This window comes from Anastrepha ludens, chromosome 5 (genome assembly GCF_028408465.1).
Source record: "Anastrepha ludens isolate Willacy chromosome 5, idAnaLude1.1, whole genome shotgun sequence".
Classification (NCBI taxonomy): domain Eukaryota; kingdom Metazoa; phylum Arthropoda; class Insecta; order Diptera; family Tephritidae; genus Anastrepha; species Anastrepha ludens.
Window position 1 is genome coordinate 119,792,551 of NC_071501.1, and position 15,753 is coordinate 119,808,303.

The 15,753-nt window shown below is 36.2% G+C and overlaps 1 long non-coding RNA gene across 1 annotated transcript; it reads right to left on the reverse strand.

Annotated features, from left to right (window-relative positions):
* Window positions 1-966: 966 nt before the first annotated feature.
* LOC128865380 (uncharacterized) lies at window positions 967-2,261 on the reverse strand. The gene is made up of 2 exons (XR_008454792.1): window positions 2,007-2,261; window positions 967-1,368 (listed from the first exon to the last, which is right to left on the reverse strand). It is a non-coding gene; the product is annotated as an uncharacterized LOC128865380 (long non-coding RNA).
* Window positions 2,262-15,753: the final 13,492 nt, after the last annotated feature.

Consider the following 15,753-nt stretch of genomic DNA (forward strand, 5'->3'; position numbering starts at 1 on the left):
TTCATACCACCCTGGCAGATGGCTTGCCATACGAAACATTTTTTAGTGCGTTTGCCTAATATTTTCAGCTTAAAGGGGTCTAGCACTTCTCCTCTCTTCGTTGTGATATAACACTCAATGTCCTGAATCTATTTAAATTCTGTTTTGACGTATGTTTCATCGAACATAACCGCCAAACCAATTTATGAATATCTTGACTGTAAAATGAAAAAAATCTCTTCGGATATGTTTAGTTAAAACTGAGAAGATACCTTATACATTTTTTCTAACTTTATGTTGGCGTTATACGAATCGACATGGGCTTAAGGTGCCAAATGGAACGGCATGGGATGAGAGTTGATAATGACAACAAACACTCTGAATATGTATACTTATTTTCTATTTACAGAGAGTTTTTCGCAAGTGATGGTTCAACACAATCGACTAGTTTTTTCGAGCCTGTTCTTTAAACGCAGTTTGAAATTGATTTATTTTTAGTTTTCTGGTTTCTTGCCGCGTTTATTTGGAGACCATTTTTTGTTTGTCCCCTTAGTAGGCTTGAATGTGTCCAGAAAGCCTTTGTTCGTTACGCTTTGTGTTCTTTGCACTTCACTGATCCAATTTCATCCTAGAAAAGTCGGTGCTTGCTCATCAATCTAAAAACACGAGATATTAGAAGGATTATTCTATGCCACTCCCTCACTTTCCTTTTGGATTTGATAAGTGAAACGATTGGTTGCCTGTCGCTACTCGAGAACTAATTTCAATATTCTTAAGCGAAGCTTGCGAAATGATGCTATTTTCCGGTTAATGATAGTTAGAACTAATTATGCTTTGAGAGAATTTTCATACGCCTTCATATCTAGATTTTTCTTTCCCAAATTACTACTTCTACCTCTACTAAATGAATTGTTTAATTAGATTTTAAGTGTTCTCTAATTTTACAAGGTGAACTCCAAGGCTGAGCTAAAATAGAAACGACAGGAGCTTTGTTCTGATAACTTGGAATTTATTTATTCAAAATAGTTCCCTCTGACCTCGATACACTGTTTTGCGCGATCTCGAAAGGGTGTTTCAGGTCATTGACCGGCATGTCCTGCAATATGTTGGTACAAGCCTTTTGGATGGCCCCTACGGCCGCAAAACGTTTTCCTTTCATGGCCAAATGCAATTTTCCGAATAGGTAGAAGTCATAGGGAGCCAGACCAGTCGAATACGGTAAGTGATTGATGGCTAAGATGCGATTTCCAGTCAAAAAATCCGTCACAAGAGTTGATCGATAAGATGGTGCTTTGTCATGCAATAAGCGCCAGCGTCCTCCTTCGCGGTTTTCAGAGCGAATTCGACGAATGTAATGCAACAAATGCTTCAAAACGCCAAGATAGAAAACTGAATAGACAATAATGCAATAATACAATATAACATAACATAACATAACATAACATAACATAACATAACATAACATAACATAACATAACATAACATAACATAACATAACATAACATAACATAACATAACATAACATAACATAACATAACATAACATAACATAACATAACATAACATAACATAACATAACATAACATAACATAACATAACATAACATAACATAACATAACATAACATAACATAACATAACATAACATAACATAACATAACATAACATAACATAACATAACATAACATAACATAAATAACATAACATAACATAACATAACATAACATAACATAACATAACATAACATAACATAACATAACATAACATAACATAACATAACATAACATAACATAACATAACATAACATAACATAACATAACATAACATAACATAACATAACATAACATAACATAACATAACATAACATAACATGCACTTTTCAAGCCATTGCTTCGCTTAAAATGGTATTTTCCCCATCAAGAAGCAGTGCAAAATTAAAACACGAAATTACTTTTGATGCATTGTTTTGTAAATAACAAAAGTTGGCTCCCTCTTAAGAAAATAACTCACGAACTAATGAAATAACGCACTTTGAAGGAATTTTAACAGCTGTCTTCTTAGGTCAAGGTTAGTACTAACTGAAAAAGAGGTGAATCCAATGAAACTAGGGTTTTCAGCGCATGTGTTAAATAGTCACAACTTATCAATATATGGTTTACCTCTCTTTTGCCGCTGACTGTACTAAATATAACAAATAAGTAATGCATTGAGTTTGAATTTAAAAAAGAAACATGAATTCGAAAGACCCTGTACATACATACACATTTAATGGACAATTTCCACTACAGTTTATCAATCAAGCATTTAGGGAAATTTTCTATGCCACTTTCACTGCTCCCTTACATCGTAAAACTAAACAAACACTATTCACAACCAAATTGCTTTTTGCCTTTACATGGCCATTGTAGAATTTGTGAAACAACAGCAAATTTAATAGCGTATGAAAATTTTTCAACTGTAAAAATTGAAATTATTTTCTGACTTAACAGCTTCATTCAAATGGGTTGTTTCCTTTCAATATTTGTTTTTGCTTCGTATTTTTTTGGCTTAGCAAATTTTCCAGCAATTTGCACAAAACTTTCACTTTTCCTAATTTCTTAAAAAAAACAACAAATATGTAAATACATACATATGGCTTTTGTAGCGCTATTAGATGCATATGAAAATGTGATGTCTGTGTGTGTGCATGGGCATGTTTGTGTATTGCTAATGCTCATTTTATGGTTTCTTATGTTATAGCTTTGCTTTGTATGAATGTGTGCTTCTCTTTGTTATTGTTTTTCCGTTTTTTGTGCTCTTATATTAATTATTTGTAAGCATATCGTTTTCTTGGTTTATTTTTTTTTCTTATTTTGTTATTTATTCCATTGCTCAGGGCGTTCTCCGTTTCCGCGAAGCCAGTCATCATGGTCACGGTCTGTAAATTCGTATAACTGACCTTAGTAAATTGAATATGAAGTGTGTAGCGTTGCGAAATCTTTTTAAATTTGTTAAGTAGTGAAAATATAAATTACATTACAAAAATGAAGCTACAATAAAAACGAAAAAGCTGGCTTGAAAATAATTTATGTAATGCTGCAACTGTGTATGTCAACAAATATATAAAAGAAAAGTAAAGAAGGAGAAAAAATTTACTTCATTGCACCCATTTGAAACAGAAATTCCAGCAAGACTCATATAACAGGTTCTGGATATTCCAATATCTGCTAATGCAAAATAAAAATAAAAAAACAAATTGCTGATTGTGCGACTCTGATTTGTTCTTCTTTTTCTTAGCAGTCCTTGGTGAACCATTGCTTCATTCACAACCTTGCTCTTTTGTCTCTAAGACTACCTTCTTCCACCGCAGAACGTTTAGCTTTTCAAGGTCAACTTCGACGTCTTCGAGCCATTTCTTCTGTTCTTTCATCTTTTAACTTTGACCCATCAGTAAACGATGTCTGGGAGGCTCTGGGAGATTTATTTCTCCAGGACGTATGTTCATTAATAAGACCTTGAAATTTCCTGAAGACAATGGGTCTGAGTCAGAGTATATCAACTCTATGAAGAATAGGATTATGTCTAAAGTTTTCTAAGATCTGGAAGTGTCCTCCCCACTGTTTAGATCGGATATGCCTATTAATCTTAAAGCGCTCAAACGAGCTTCTTTTTCAATTAAAATGGGAAACGGGGATATGCTTAAACGTACACCTAATGCATCAGTTAGGCATATTTTTTTTTGCTCTTTTATGCCAACACAGGCGAGAACGCACAATTTGTTGAATTAATTTACCGCCTTTCGTTTTTTGACTTTAGGTCACCATACCAACGAAGCGTAAGTGACTATGTGACTGTGACAACTGTAGCACATGTCCTGTTAGTCATTCTGGGGTTGAGCCCCCCTGTTTTTTTCCAAAAAGCCTTGTGCAGGCAAAGGATACTCTAGTGGATTTTGCAGTAACTTTCTCAAGATGAAGGAAACGTTTTGTCAAGGTTAATACCAAGGTAGTTCGCTTCTGTGGAGAGTCGATTCATTTAGGATTGTCGATTCATAATTTTGCTGTTTCTTGAATGTGGAAATGCGAACTGACGTTCTCTCTGTGAATTGCGAATGGTAGTCACGCACCAACCCATTCGGCTACGGCGGCCGCCGTAATATAGGAAGGAAATATAGGAAGTAAGAATTGGAGATCTCATTAAAATCACGAAGTTACGTTCAACAGGAGCACTACGGGGATAATTTTTAATGAACTTTAAGCCAGAAAGAAAAGCGTTATGATGAATTTGGGAGGCATAAGAAAATTTATTTTTGAAGCAGAAATGGGCAATCAATGTCACCTTTGATAACAGTGAAACTAAACGAGAGCGCAAGAATCGTTCTTGTACTTTCTAAATGCCTCAAGTTGATCAGCAGTAAATAGGATGTGTAAGAGGGGACATGGTCAGAAAATTCTACTGATCTTAGCACAAATTTCAGGTACACCTTTTGCAGATACTCGATTCTGCCGATTAAACATTTAAAAGCTCATATTAGAAATAAAATCTTGGCATAAGCAACGAAATGGTTCATTAAGGGCTTAATTAGCCTGAGTGTTTTAGAAGCCACCAAATCTCCTGGTGCTCCTTGGCTCGACCTTTTCAAATTTCAATTCAAGGTCTTAATTTCTTTTACATTCTTGTTAAAGAAGACAACTAAGGAGCCTTCATACTGGAGATTACCTAAAGAAAAATACATTTATTAAAAAGATAGCACAAAAAAGGTACTTTATTTTATTGAAGAAAAATTCCACGCTCAAAAATGAAAAATGAAAATTTTTAAAATACCTTCCTTTGATGCAAAATATTCTTACATTCATGTATAATCACAATTTTGGGAAAAAATTTTTTTGCGTCACCAGGGCAGGCCAAAATATGCTCTTAAAACATTAGCGCCACCTTGTACGTATAGTGAGTTCAATAGTTCTAGCGAAAGGACTTATCCCCTGTTTTGAAATTTTATTTTTTTCGTATTTCGTTTAATAATTTTTTATGAAAACTTAATTCATTCTCTTGCAAAAACTATATAAATGCAAATTTTTATAAGTTTGAACGAAAAAAGTGAAATTAAAAAAATAGAGAAAGGATAAAAAGAAAAAAATCGACAAATCTGCATTAAAATTTTAAACTTTTTTAATCAGAATTTTCAGGAAAATTTCGTGTGAGCGGTTCTATAGGCAATTAAATTTTCTTATAATAAAGTGTTGAAAGTTTTTAAAGTACTTATTTTCACTTGTGGAAATTAACTGGCATCATAAAATTAGCTAATTACCCAGTTTTCTTTCAAACAAGAAAAATATAAAAATAGAAGTAAACAAAATAGAACATCTTAAAACATATTATCATCTTATATGTTTTTGTATGGCACAAAATTAATCATCCAATTTGGTTTGCGCTGCCTAAAAATTTCACTAAATTTATTTTCTAAGTATAATATAATTCAGTATTTATATTCTTTTTGCTTTAAGTCATTAATTTCACGGTTCGCAATCGCATTTCACCATTTATTATTGTCGAAGCAGTTTTTTGCTCTAGCCCAACATCTTTGAAAAATTCTTACACAGCCTTATTTTTAATGGATTTCGCCAGATTTTTCCATTTTCGTATTACTTCCTGGCTTAGATCTAATGAGCAGATTTAACATTAATCTGCTTTATCTTAATTATTTAAGCCACTTAAGCAGCCGACATTTGCGACCTTGCTGTTGCATCTCTTCCTTACTTAACTACCTAACTACCCACCTACCTACATACCTTAAATAACACCAGACAATTGTTGCGCTGTTGATTTTATACTCATTTGCAGCGAATTATCCAACATCTTGGCCGGCGCTGTGCTGAACAGATCTTCTCCAATGCCAGCGAGTGTTGTTTCCTTTTGTTGCGTTCACTGTCGCCGTCGCCTTCGAAGGCTGCGCAGCTGTCAGCCAGATAATTTGATTCCCTTTTACTGCTGTTGTCTCCATCAGGTCGTCGTGTCCGCCCACCTACTCAGCGTGGCTACCAGCGTCCGGCTGCTGACGATTTTCTAATTATTCAAAGCATCTAAATTGCTTAATTGCGCCTTGTGATGTACGATTTCGCCGTAAATGTTGCTGAGTTAAGCGGAATTGCTGCAAGTGCGGTGCGGGGCTGGATGCGATGGCCTGGGTGCTTATTTGCCGACCATTTGTGGCCTTGATTAATTGTCCTTTTTCGAGGGCGTTTGGTTACCGCTAAAAGGGATGGCAAAGTTCGACCATTCGTGGGCAGCTAAGGTGTGGGTCAGCTACTCTTTGGCTAAGATCACTTAACATGTCAGTTTTGGCTTTACTCCTTGGCTGTTGGCTGTTACAAATTTATTTTCTCTTCTGACTCCGTAACGGATGTTAACTGACCGCTAACGCTGGCTGTGTGCATTTTATGGTAAGTTGTTGAGTGATGTCAAGGCAGGCTTGATGAATGGATGAGAAACGAATGAGTTGTTTTCCTTAAAATGTAATTAGTCGTTCAAAATACACCGTTTCAATTGATCAGTTTTCTGAGCTACTTTTGTCAATGTTGTATGAGCAGTAAGTTTTCTTGACCTTCTATTAAGGGGGAAGTCTACTGTGAATTTTTCAAAAAATCGATTTTTTTTTTATTAGCTTAAAAAATACTTTGAACCCTCTTAAATAAGGTACAATATGTGTTACAGCTGGCTAAATTTTTCTTCGTTGAAATTTCGACCTTTTCCCGAAGCGCTCCAAAGCGCGTACCTGCTATACTGAAACTTTAAACGCATTTTTCTCGAAACTAAGTTTTTGTATACGGTGTACACGATATCTCGAGTTCTGATAAATGAATCAGCTTAAAAATTTAATTATATATTCTCTGTAATAGTGTCTCTCGTCTGACATAGGATTTTTTTGATATCGTTATTTGTTAAATTGTTATAAACAATAGTAACATCAATTTTAGGCAAAAAAAAAGAAAAAAATTTCAAGAATTTTTTTTTCAACGCCAAAATTTTTTATCGACATAATCCTACGTCAGACGAGAGTCAATACTATGTATATGATAACAATATTTTGTTTTTTTGTTTAAGATCACCGAAACGTAAGATTTCATGTACACCGTTTAGGCACCTAAGAAAAGCGGACCTGCGCTTGCAGAAGTTCCACAGCGGCCTTTTTGAATATTTTGACTTAAAATTTTTTTTTCAAAAACTTAAATATATAATAAAGATAAGAGTTTAAATAGATTTTATGTACGAGCAATATTTTGTTAGAAATAAAATCCGGAAAATAAGCCTGTTTTTTCCCTTGTCACAGTAGACTTCCCCCTTAAAGGGAATAATAGCATGCCACAAGAGAGGCGATTGCTGGTTATTTCACTTTTTTGTGCCTGCGAATTTTCTATAGAATAATTTACCATAAAATATCGAATTAAATAAAATTGCCACAAAATTTAATAGGCAACTCTTATATTATCATTACTTATAAAGTTTGTTGATTTCCAAATGAAATAGTTCTCACTTTTATATAAATATTTTAAATAATAACAAAAAATATTTAAGTTTTATTTTGTGATCCACTCATCATCATCATCATTGTCTCCGTGAATCCCTAGCTGGACATAGGGCACCAACAACACCTATGCGCCAGCTCGTTCGATTACTGGATAACGCCTTCATCTGCGTCCAGCTCAAACCAAGTTGAGCCGTTCCGCAATCCACAGTTGTTTCCTAGGTTTCCCTTGGCCTGCCATGCGCTATTCCTCTCGCCGAGAAAGGGTTCAATTCCATTGCTTTTTTCGCTATGTAACCGTCTTCTTCGGGCAAAGTGTGACCAATCCACTTCCCTTTCTGTCTTCTACTCCAAATGTCTAGCAGCTCCATGTTTGTTTTTTCGAGCAATTCCTTGTTTGGCATCCCACTCATAGAATAGCTAAATATAATTGCCTGCACGTGTATTATTCTTCGAGAATTAATGGCAAGGAAAAGGACTGAAAAATATGCCTGTCTTAAATTTTTTTTACTAGCAACTAACCGTTTTTTTGGGTTTTTGATTTAAGCTTAACGCTTACGCATACACCAACTATTTAGTAGAATGACGTGGTCGGAATGGAAGATGGGCCGCCCAAACCGACTGTTGAAACTAAACAGAAAAAATATGAGAAATCTTCTCCGGGTCCTAACCGGGCATTGTCTGATTGGTAGACATATCAGTGGACTGGGAGCGCCCTATAACGACTATTGCAGAAGCTGTAACGACATTGAAGAAGAAGAGACTATAGAACACTTTCTATGCGGGTACATGGCTCTGGATAGAAGAGGGTTCAATATTTTAGAAAAAAGTTCCCTGAATAACTTGACAGAAGTAGCCAATATAAAAATAACAAGTCTGGTTAGATATATTAAAGCCACAGGTTGGTTCAAAGAGAACAATGTAGAGTGCGGAGAGGGGACAGCCCTGGTGGTATCACAATGGGAGTACAGCAGGCCTAGGTGTGTCAGCCGACAACCACTATACCTACCTACCTATCTACATCGTAGAAGCATGGTTGGTTTTGGGCAATGCCAGAATCCATAAAACTCGAGAAGTATGCGAAAAGATTAGTGTGATACGTTAATTTTTCCATCACCATTTGCCCCCATGGTAAATCCTAAAGAAAAGGTAAATTTGCTGACCGATTCATAAAATAATCAAAATTTGGTACAGATTATTGAAGAATTAATGGCCACTGTTACTTCTACTGATAGTAACAATTATTACGTTGACATGTCTAGGAAACTACCGTTGGCTGTAGCAGAACAACCGTTGCATTAAATGCTTTGTCCAAATTGTTTTATTTAACTTTCTTGATTCTTATTCTCGATAGTATTAATTTTTTATTGTAAACATTCAATATTACATAAATAAACCTACATTTGAAATAAAAAAAAACTTGAATGTGCTTTTAAAAAAATTTTATTTGAAATAAAAAAACTATATGTTATTTTGCCTTTTAATATTTTCTGATATGCTGTGAAGTTTTGTCATGTTCAAGTTTATACTACGTTTGTGTTTTGTTGTCTTTATGTTATGTTGTGTTTCATTGTGCTCAGTTATGTCTATGATTTGCAATATTATATTATTATATAAAATTATGCTATGCAAATTTTTTTATTTATGTTACGATTTCATGTTATGCTAAACAAGTTTTTTTTCGGTATTTTATTTTATTTATTTCACTGATTATCTATTACTTTATTCCATTTAATTTTATCAAATTACACGTAACTTTATTACATTTTCTTACTGCATTTTCTTCATTTCCATAGTCTGTTCACCGTCGCTTTAGACAAACTGCACTGATTCAATCAGATTAATCGCTAGGGTATACGATTTCCGATGTTCTTTAATAGGATACCAGTTACGTGAACGTAAATTGCCACATGAATGAGAACACATACACATACATACACACGTATAAGTACATGCGTACCTGTAAACACAGGCTTAACTGTGTGCTGAACCTGAAGTCCATTGACATTTAATAGCCAAGGCATTGATTATATCCGATGTTCCCGCCAATGATTAGCCGCAGTGTGGTGGTGATGCTAACAGAGAGTCAAAACAAAAAATCGAAACAATGCAGAGAGACGACTAAGCCATAAGCCGGTGTAGGCAATCGCCGCCACAAAGCAATCGGCTGACGGTGATATAACAAATTTATTTTGTTTTATTTATTCATTCATCTTTCTTAGGTTTTTGTTCCTATTGTCTTGCTACGTCCGGGGGCACTGACGAATGAATATCCAAAGTAACAAAAACAGCTGCGAAAAATGGTACCGGGCGGTATTAAGTATTGTAATTTAAGACGCACGCAAACAATGTGGCGCGCTCGCACCTAAATGTTGCATGAATGAATAGCCAGCAGCTAGTGCAGGTACCTGCAACCCGAAGCCGGTGAATTGTGGTGTGTCACAAGTGGTAGAGCGGCAAAGGTGTGCGCACATGAGTCAATAATAGAAACATACAAACAAACAAGAATTAGCACACACACACATGCACGTTTGAGTGTTCAAATGTTGCTATGCAGTTCTATTCTGTAAGCTACGAATTCATGAAATGTGAAATTTATTTGAACAAATAAAAAGAGGATGAAGAATATCAACAAATAAAATCAAATACAAGCTGAACAAATAAAAGATGTGACTATTTATGTATGCGTGGTAACCTACATAACGCTGTATGTATGGGTGTGTGTAGAAATACACACAAAGGTCGCCATAAAAAACGAAATAACTAAGAACCGAACAAAAAAGCGATTTATGTACATGCATCTGGGGATTTAAAGTGTGAATGTGAAATTAGAAGTGGAATAAACAAAAAAGCTGAAATGGCCGCAACAACAGCAGCAGCAAAGGAAGTGGCCAGCAATTCTAATAGGATTATGGCGTTAACATAAATTTGTATTTATGTACATATGTTGGTGCTTAAAGATCAGGTGGATTTCAGGAGATTTGAAAGCGCGTTTGCTCATGCATTTGCTGCTCCATTGAGCTGAACAAATTCTTGAATAATTACCAAAGATCACGAGTTCGGGCATTCATATTCTAATAAGGGCAAGTATAAAAAATGTGTATGCAAATGGAAATAATAATAGATAAAAGTATAAAATATGGCATACAAGTACATAAATACCCAGATATTTGGTAAGGAAAGTTTGAGGAACGACGCATTTCTGTTAGGAACTAAGCAGCTGGCGGTGCTTAAATCGAATGCAGGGACATAAATAAATAATAGACTAATGGATTATTGCCACTGAGATTTCATAAACTTTTATATTGGAATTTCATAGATACATAAAAAAAATAAAAAATGTATATTATTTTTTCTAATAAAGAGTGGTTAGGTTTAAAGGGCCGGTATTGATTTTGAATAAAATACAATGTTTTTAGGAAATTATTATCATTTCTCTTAATTATGATAATAACGGTATGGCTCAATCACGTACGGAACCAAATATCGGCCAAATGTCCGCCGCGGTCTCCCGGCCACACCTCCAAAAACTACCAAATTCAAATAGTTCCTTATCTAAAGGTTGATTAAGTTTCGAGGGCCAGTGTTGATTTTGAATAAAATACAATTTTTTTAAAAAGTTTTTGTTATTTCTGTTTTTGCTATGATAATACTGGTATAGCTCAATTACGTATGGAACAAAATATCGTCCAAATCGCCACCGCGGTCTTGGCAGCACACCTCCATCCGATGGTCCAAATTTTCGATGACGCTGAGGCAAAATTGAGGTTCTATGCCGTTAATGTGCCAAATTATCTCATCTTTTAGCTCTTGAATTGTTGCTGGCTTATCGACGTACACCTTTTCTTTCGAATAACCCCAAAGAAAGAAGTCACATGATCTTGGCGGCCAATTGACATCGTCGCGACGTGAGATTATTCTGCCATCAAATTTTTCGCGTAAAAGAGCCATTGTTTCGTTAGCTGTGTGACAAGTGGCACCGTCCTGTTGAAACCACATCGTCCACATCCACAATTTCCAATTCGGGCCATAAAAAGTTCGTTATCACCTATCATTATCTATCACAATAGCGACCACTATTCACAGTAACTGCCTGGCCGGCCTCATTTTGGAAAAAATACGGCCCAATGATGCCGCCGGCCCATAAACTGCACCAAACAGTCACTCTTTGTGGGTGCATTGGTTTTTCGGCAATCACTCTTCGATTATCATTCGCCCAAATGCGGCAATTCTGCTTATTGTAAATCCACTGAAGTGAAAATGTGCCTCATCACTGAAGATGAAGTGCGCGATATGCATTTTGATTTGAACGCCCGGTTTCATAATAAACCTGAATAACTTTAACGCGTTGCTTGATTGTGTATCTTTTTATGATTCAAATTGAATTAGTCTGGAATTGAAAAATGTGCAATGGCAATGCAAAAAAAAGTTTGAGGTTTAGGTGTGGTTCACACTCAACATCGGCCCTTAAAATTTAACCACCCTTTATTTTCGAATTTATTCGTTATTTTATTACATAAAAAATTAATTTGAGTGACGGAAGTCTTCATGTTATGTATTTATTTCTTTGGATATTTAATCTATGAAACAATAATTTCTTACAGACTAATTAACAATTCTACTTAAATTATGGCAATGATTTAAAAATTTAGTAAAAATTGTTTTAGGTAAAGAAAAATCCAAATCGTCAGATGTTGAGATTTGGATAAATCCGTAAAAAGCCCTTCCAATAGGTACGGGCATCATTTGTTCTATCATCAACTGCATAGAAAGGCAACGAAGCACGAAGATACTTTTGAAAAGATATCATTAAAATGTATTCTTTTTAAAAGCGATCGACAGTCATAAACTGCAAGGATAGTGCAAAAAAATAAAAGTTAAAGATTGACCGAGAGATTGAAATATTGACCTTCTTTTGTCGAACGATTTCAAATTGAGCAGCGCTAAACGAGCAATATATGAAGGCATAGGATCCGAGTAATCCAATGAACTTAAAGTAAATTTTAGAAACACCTTCTTCACGCATTCTATGCCATCAATTTGAAACTGGTGAAAAGGGCGCCAGATTATTGCAGCGCACTCCAGATGCGAGCGAACAAAAGAGTTACATTTCAATGGCAGACCATGGATGCTTCAACAGAACTCCGCACCATCTCACAAAACTCGAGTGAACCAAGAATAGCTAAAAAATAACATTCTGAACTTCATAATGTCCACACAATGGCTCTCAGATTCACCAAACGCGAATCCGATGGATTATTCTCTGTGGGCAATTTTGGCGACCACCGTAGCCGAATGGGTTGCTGCGTGATTACCATTCGGAATTCACAGAGAGAACGTTGGTTCGAATCTCGGTGAAAGCAAAATGAATAAAAACATTTTTCTAATAGCGGTCGCCCCTCGGCAGGCAATGGCAAACCTCCGAGTGTATTTCTGCCATGAAAAAGCTCCTCATAAAAATATCTGCCGTTCGGAGTCGGCTTGAAACTGTAGGTCCCTCCATTTGGGGAACAACATCAAGATGCACACCACAAATAGGAGGAGAAGCTCTGCCAACACCCAAAAAGGGTGTACGCGCCAATTATGTTATATATATATACAATATTTATATACATGCCTTTACAAATGTTTTATCTAACAACCACCTTTGTTGGCGTTTTGTTTTGCAGAATTAATTAACGAAATTCTCTTGTCGCCTGTCAACACTTTAAACATAATTCATACTGATACTAAATTGCTTCATCCACAAAATGTTTCACTAACTTCGTTGTTGCCACTTTGCACTCTATGTTTAAAGAATAATAGAATTTTTCATAAAGGCATTAAAATACAGCCAAAAACTTATGTAGAATTAGCATTCAGTTAAAAAAAAGTTACTTTTATGTTAGTTTGTCAAAGGAAACCACTTTAGCGCGCTGCGACAGGCACTAAAAAAACTGTGTACAAACAAACAGAAATGTGTCCAAAATGAAGTGGCGCTGCCATGCAAATTTGATTACTTCTCATAAATACTATGTAGACGCGGCATAGAGTGAGACTACATAGAATACCCATAATAGTGGCGGCTGTCACACGGTTCGTTCCTCTAGCTGGTGGCCGGGCGCTGTCTGCTTGGCACTTCACAAGCACTTCATTCCCTCATTTATTCATTCATGAAAATGAAAATTAAAAACAAACAATAACAAAAATATTTTAATAATGATACCAAAACCAAAAACGAAAAGCGAAATAAGACCATGCCACAGAGAAAAAAAAATCTATTAAAACACTCAGGTTGACTACTTTTTGCCTCTGTCGAGGATATTGTCACGGCTGCTACCTCTTCGAATTCACTGCAGGCTGCTACAATTGCCGCCTGAGCTGCCACACTGACGGGGCACTTCCCTTTCCATTTTATTTGCTACCTTTAACGCTTCTTAATGCCTGCTCAAGTCGAATCGCAGTAATTCTCGAGCAATGCAGGCTGTCACACTCATCTTTGGACTTGAGAAGCTGACCTGACTGGACACAGACGTCACTGCCACCCTTCGGTGCCATCATTTGTGCTGTTTTGCACTGCTTGGTGTGGCGCCTCCTTGGTCATTACTTGTGTATCATTGCCAGCTTGACCTTCTTGTTGCCGGCCTCTTCTCCCTCTCTCCCTCTCTCTCTCTCTAACTGCATGCGCTGCTATCGAAAGTACTTACATTAATTTAAAAATGTGAGCAAACCGACGTACAGGTAGTAGTCGTAAAAATCGAAATTAAACATAAAAAAGCAATGAAATGAAAAAAAAATAAAATGCATAAAACTACTATGCGACTTAAAATGAGAAGATAAAAACGTAAAGAGGAAGAGGAAGAACGAAAAAAAAGGGAAAAACAAGCAACTGACATTGGCATTGTGGTATCATTTCTGCACAGAACTAACTAATGAAGCAAAGACGCAAATGAAAGCCAAACAACTATCAAAGAAACAACAACTTACATATGTTTGTATGTGTGTATGTGTGTGGCTATAGAATTGCCATCACTGCAAAAAAGTGGAACTATAAAAATGAATTTTTATATGGCTCTTAGTTTGGACATTATTGCTGTTGACGTTGTTGTTAATGTATCTGTTTTAATTTCTTTTCGGCTTTGCGTGAATCTTCCGTACTTGTTTTTGTTTGCTTGTTTATGTGCTTTTTGTTCTATCAGACCGTGAGACCGAATGCCCACTCTACTGTTCTACTTCATTTGACTGACGCTCTGTTGCGGCCACCCATCCGGCAGCGGAACATTCGCTGACTCTATTTTATATTTCTATTTATTACCGCGTGCAAGTTTGGGTTGTGTGTACATTGAGATCTGCGGGCGCAAAAGCTTCCACAGTCATAACAAATTCAAGTGTTTTTTACGCTGGAGTAAAAATTGAGACAGCCTCATAAATTAATTAGGCCTGCACTATGCTTGCCTTGGCTGTCTTTTGGGTCGTTGCAAAGCCAAAGAAAAACATGGAAGTAGTGGAATTAATACGAGTATTAGCGCCTAATGGAGTCCAGCTCGCAACTGTTTATGGATAGATGCAATTTTTAGTGCTTGGCAGAGCTAATGACATCAACTTTTGAAGTGGGGAATATCTTTGGATATATGGTTTGATTCATCACTCAGTACGAGGATATTCATAGCTCTTGGACTTGATGAAAGGGCAAAGAGCTGTCTGGATCTGGTAAGAATATAACTGACAGAAAAGAAGAGGCAGCTGCTGACAGTTTTTTGTATAAGACCCTAAAGCCGGATAATAAGCAGAAAAAGCAGAGGAAGCGGGAGGAGAAGAATCAGAAGGATCAGGAGAAGGAGGAGGAGGAAAAGGAGAAGAGGCATAAGAAAGAGAGGGAAAAGAAGAAGGAGAAGGGAAAGGAGAAGGAAAGGGAGAAGAAGGAGAGCAAGAAGTGGAAGGAGAATGTGAAGAGAAGGAGGAGGAAAACAAGGAGAGAGGGAAGAGGAAGAGGAAGAAGAAAAAGAAAACGAACTAGAAGAATCAGAAGAGAAGGATAAGAGGAAGGAGAAGGGCAAGGAGAAAAAGAAGGACAAGGAGAAGAAGAAGGATAGAAAGAAGAAGAAGAAAAAGAATAAGGGAAAGGAGAAGGAGAAGTAGAAGGAGAAGGAAAAGGAGAAGGAGAGGGAGAAAGAGACGGAGACGGAGAAATAAGGCAAATAAAATGCATATTGCTATCGAAACTTCTCGGGTGTGAAATTAGTTGTAGCCTTAAAGGCTAAATTTTACCATCAAAAAATGATCGGTACGTAATGCTA